Raw genomic sequence first — 5,357 nt, 5'->3', positions numbered from 1 at the left:
CTTGTCTTCCCCAATCAGTATTTCTCAGCTTGATGCTAACATGTCCTAACAAGGACAGCCAGAAGTTGTGTAAAAATAAAGAGAGATTTGGCAAAGGGTTGCAGCTGTCAATAAAATCTTGTAAGTGACTCAAGGTTACTGTGTCAAGTAACATACTTCAGCTAGGGTTGAATTGCAGACTGACACAGAAGAAACAAGTACTCCTCCAGAATCCTTTCCTGGTTTGCTTTTAAAGACAGATTCCACATAGCTTTCAAAATTTGGTGTTTGAAATCTAAACAACAAAGCATCACAGTCCTAGTCATAAATATTATTTCTGCACATGGCCCATGTAAATTTAAGGATCCAGACAAATTGTGCCTCATTCACAGCTAATGTGAGTATCTATGTTGTGCCATATATGCACGACCTCAAAATGCACATCTCCTCTGCTGCTGTCAAAAATAAACAACCAACAGAGATTGAAAATATAGGAAAAGAGATATTGAATCCCAAGGGCAAAATAACAGTATTCCCACACTTTAATTCAGACATATGAGAAAGATAGATCACTGGAAGTTTCAGTAGTTTATTACATTTAATTGCACAAGAACGGAGGCTCCAGCTGGAATCTGGTAACAGTAGCTACCAGAAAGATTTGGACTAAGATTTAAGTAGAAAATGAAAAGTGTTAGTTTAAATAAGCTACTCTAACATAGAGTTACATAGGCAACATGTAAAAACTCAGTAGAGCATCCTTGTCTCTATGATACTATGCAAGAGTCAAGGATATTATAAGGATATTGACTCGATAAAACAACCATAATTTCTCAGAGTTACTTAGGAAACTATGACAGTGTGGAAAGTTGTGAACTTGATGGCTTCAGTGGAGTATTTTTATCACAGCAATCTTTTTATTGTCTATGCTTCTTTTGTCTGAGCACCTGTATGCGTGTGATTATCTTGTAGATTTAATCCTAACAGGCAAGCTCTGGTCAAGTGCACTGCTGCTAAAAAGGTTAAGGGAGGCTGAGGGAGAAAAAACAGCCCTCTTTTGTTAAAAAAAAACATTCTACTGTATACATGTGCAGCTTGGAAGACCTGAAATAAATGAGCAAAGAAATAAACCAAATATCTGAGGATAAAAAAAGTGACTTTTGAATTGTACACATTGACAAGCTGGGAAATAAGACCAAGTTATCTTTTTTCCATTAAAGAACACCACCATCATCCCCTTTTGGAGAAAAGAAACACTGCAGTCTTGTGACACATAAATTACCTAACTGGACTCAGAAACTTGGGATACAGGAAAATCATTATGGGTCAGTTCCTCCTGAGAGATTTGATTTAGTCAGCAGCAGCTATTTCACCAAAACAAGCATTTTGAACATTAAGAAAAATCCTCCATACCATAACTATTGTAGCAATATAGCAACCTAGTAAGAAACCCAGAAGTTGAAGTAAAGCTTTTTTTGAAATGCAGCAATCATTTATAAAGAGAGACTTAAAATAATCTCTTGTGGTGTTGTGTTTTTCTCCCTGAAAAGCTGTTCTAATTACAGTAAGAAAAAAAAAAAAAAAAAAATCAAGGACAACCTGCTCTTATTTTAAAGGAAGGAAAACAAACAGTTAAAAAATCCACTGATTCATTTTGTCTGTTTGCTGTTTTAGATGGTGTTTTGCCAGAAGTCTACTGGTTAAAAAAACACTTTGGTATATCATAGACACCTTTAACCATCTGTTCCGTTTGTACTTTCTCTCCATTCTCAAAGATCTGTTGACTGTTGGCAAAGACTTATTTCAGGGCAAAATATATTCACACAAACTATTGCTTTGACATTTCCGAACAACAGATATGTATTTCTTTATTGTATTCCTGATCAATTCAAAAGGCAAAAGAGAAAATACCAAATAAATTATTCATTTGAAATTAATCAGCAAGTTCTAAGAGTAGTGGGCTTTTACATATACACACATATGTATATAGTTGTGTGTAGTTTATGTGTGTGTTGAAACTTTTAAAGCATCTCTGGGAACTCCTTAAAACTTTAAGATTTTTTTTTTTCTATTTTACAGATGGATGGAAACTTGAAGCCAAGTAGCTAGAAGCACTTACCTTAGGGTTATTTACCTATATGTATGTTTACAACATACTCTTCATTCTAGTATTTTTCTTTTTTGGAAGTTACTGTTGGCTAAACTACCACGTCAAAGAAAAAAATCCTGAAGACAATGAAATCAAGACACACAAAAGATCCTCTCCTATTGCATTTTATTTCAGTAATAATGGAATGTCTAATTAGAAAAATGGGATGGGAGATCTAGACAGCAAATAGCATTCACATCAAATTTCAGACTGCATTTTTAATGATCTCAAATGATTTTAAAACTTGACAATTAAACGGCTGTACAGATGCACATTATAATTTAGTTTTCCTAATGACTCAGCTGAGGAAAATACCTAATAGCAAGTCATTTAGTCAGCACTGAGTGCCCACTGGACCAAGTTCACAGCAGGACTAAATAGTACTCAATAAATTAAAAATACAGCTGCAAATGTTTCTGGAAATACTTAAATAGATGGAATTTAACCAGCTCTCAGAAAACCTCCTCTTTGTGAAATGAGGGCCCTGACAATGCCCAAGTGTTTGGGTCCTGCTCCTTCCTTGTACCCCACCGTGGTACCAAGCCATGGGGAGGGCCATGCAGAAACAGCCTCTCCACTCACTGTTTTTTCCTGTGAGGGGAAGAAATGAAAAGGTTGGCCTGGAGAGAGAAAATAAATTGTTTTCCTAACACATGGAAAAGATCCTTGGAAACATATGCGGAAATGCACACCTAAAAAGCACACAGGAACTTCTAAGCATGCCTTCTCATGCTCAAAACTTTTAGTTCAGGCTGACTTAGTACCTGAGGAGTTAATTGGTTCCAAAGACAGAAGCATAAATGAAAGCGAGTTTTGCAAAAGAGGCCCCCTGCTATTGGAAAGAGACTGGAAATCAGTTTGTCCAACTGATAAATGGAACCATGTCACATGCAATGGTTTGCCATTTCTTTCTTCTGCACCAGCTCCTGATGCAACAAATTATTAGTTATAAGTATAGAAGAAGAGAGTCCTGTGCCTTCAGTAAAAACCAAAACTCCCCCCAAAATCCACTCACCTATAACTATTTGTTTCAGATGATATGAAATGCACAATATCCTACTAATATGTAGGTCACAATATGTCCCAGTGTCTTAGAAAGACCGTTAGTTACTGAACAGCACAATAATAAAGAGAATTAAAAATCACTTTTGTGTGTTAACAGAAAAGAAAATTAACAATAATTTATCTTAAACACAAATAGGAATACCCAAGCTGAACAAAGCATTGTCTGTGAAAAAATGACAGCTAATTTTAATCCATTATATTAGCAGTATTTGAAAAAGACATGGTGTGATTCAATGGGGTATCACATTCCACTTCCATGAACTCTCCATTAAATAAACAATAACTTCGTAACCAACTCAGCATTTACTACCACATCACAATACACAAATTTTACGATGTGGAAACTTTGATTCAGCAGTCTAACTCACTTCAGCAAAGAATATACAACTAACTGTAATATTGCAGATGATTATTGTGAACTATCAGGAAGGGTTTGGTACACATACAGATTCAGAAACTAATGTTAATGACTGCATGTTGATGCATGTCTCTGAAAAATCTCAGGGTCATACTGCTGATTCAGGTGCTTTTCAACATATCTTTATATTCAAGCTCACCGTCTCATTTTGAAAGCTCTGTAAGACAGCAGCAAGATACGGGTGGGCCTGTTATAAAAATATTTTAGTAAATGGAAGAATCAATCAATGCCATATAAAACCAGCAGTACTAATGATTGTACCCACCTCATAAACCCAGAAGATTTATTCTTCTTCACAGCTTAGCCCAGTAAATATAATTTTGCCCATGGTTGTTATAATGGAACGGAAAGTACTGCAATAATAGTGGGATAGCAAAGTCTTCAGCTACAGCAAATGAGAACAAGCCCAAATACAGCAGCCAGAGAAATGAAGAAGAGGAGCTTACATTTGGAAGGCCTCAGGTAGGCAGGGACCTCCAGCAAGAGATACCCTCACCTCCACTGCCAATCCTTAAATGAGGTCTGGGAAGGAATGGATTCTGGCTCCACCCCTTCCTGTCATTCAGGTGCATTGCTTGTACCTGAGCTCCCCTGGGTTGGCCCTGCCTTCCTATCAGGTGCTCAATCACTGGTTTAAGCCATGACTTAGCATTTCTTCTACACTTGTAGAAGCCTTTGCTTTCACAGGCTTTGCCTTCACTTTGTGTAGAAGACTTGCAAAGGCCTGACCTTTTCAAGGCAGTCAGCTGGATGTAGATTGGCCGTATCAGAAAGCCTATTCCAGTTTCAGGTCTTACTATTCTGAGCAGAGCAACCTTTTCAAAAGCTGGACCTTTCTTGCTCAGAGATGGTATTGTAGGACAACGTGAAACTATTGAAACCCACCTTCCCTACAATGTGGAGGAGTGCAAAGGGAGTATCTTGCTACCCTACAGAGATCCTTCAGCAGACGTGCTGAAGAATGAGAAGAGTAGGGATGCCTGTAAATTACCTTGTAGCCAGTGAGTAGGACAGAGCTTATCAGCTCAACTAAACCCAGAACTAAACCTATCCAGAATGGCCAGGGCACCCCTGGTCTGCATCCAGAGTCCTCTGATCCATACAGAGAGTGAAGGATCTAATAGCTATGGCACCTTGTTATCCTCTCTCCATCAACAGAGGAAATCAGGCACAAAATGAGAAGACCCTGGAATGGGCTAATACTGCATCACAGAATAAGAGGTTATCTTCTGACTGGGAAATTGGACTCATTCTTATGGAACTACTCTATTTCCAGCAGCCAGCTATTCTGCCTTCCTGCTCCATTTTTTTCCTGCTTCATGTCTCGCATAAAACAGTATGCGTGTAGCAGAAATTGTTCTGTACCACTAGCTAACATTTGGTATACACTGCGTTTCTATTTAAGTCATTGGGAATGTCATTAGGATAATAACTAACCAGTCAAACTTTTTCTTCTCCCTCTATTCAGCCTTCTGTGCTGCTGCAGAAGTAGAGGATGTTAACTACCTTTAACAAAAGCTAAAAATTTAGTGATCTTTAAAAAATAAATGGGTTGAAATCCTAATACTTTCCACATGCTAATCCTTGCATACTAGTAAATTTATTTTAGCTTAGCAAATATAGCCCACTTAACCCAAAATACATACTTAAAAATCCCATGAAAGAGCTGCACTGAGAAGTAGACCTATTTATAACCCATCAGTGAATATAAAGCACTGAATACACTTCATCCTTGGCACGAAGATTTGC

The 5,357-nt window shown here is 37.6% G+C and overlaps 1 long non-coding RNA gene across 1 annotated transcript; it reads right to left on the bottom strand.

Moving 5' to 3' along the window:
* On the bottom strand, positions 2,245-4,089 carry LOC110392907. Its single transcript, XR_002434692.1, has 4 exons — positions 4,055-4,089; positions 3,874-3,961; positions 3,748-3,795; positions 2,245-2,716 (listed from the first exon to the last, which is right to left on the bottom strand). It is a non-coding gene; the product is annotated as an uncharacterized LOC110392907 (long non-coding RNA).

Source organism: Numida meleagris, chromosome 1, assembly GCF_002078875.1.
Source record: "Numida meleagris isolate 19003 breed g44 Domestic line chromosome 1, NumMel1.0, whole genome shotgun sequence".
NCBI classification, from domain to species: Eukaryota; Metazoa; Chordata; class Aves; order Galliformes; family Numididae; genus Numida; species Numida meleagris.
Note: the sequence above shows the minus strand (reverse complement) of the source record. Positions and strands in the feature narration are given on the sequence as shown.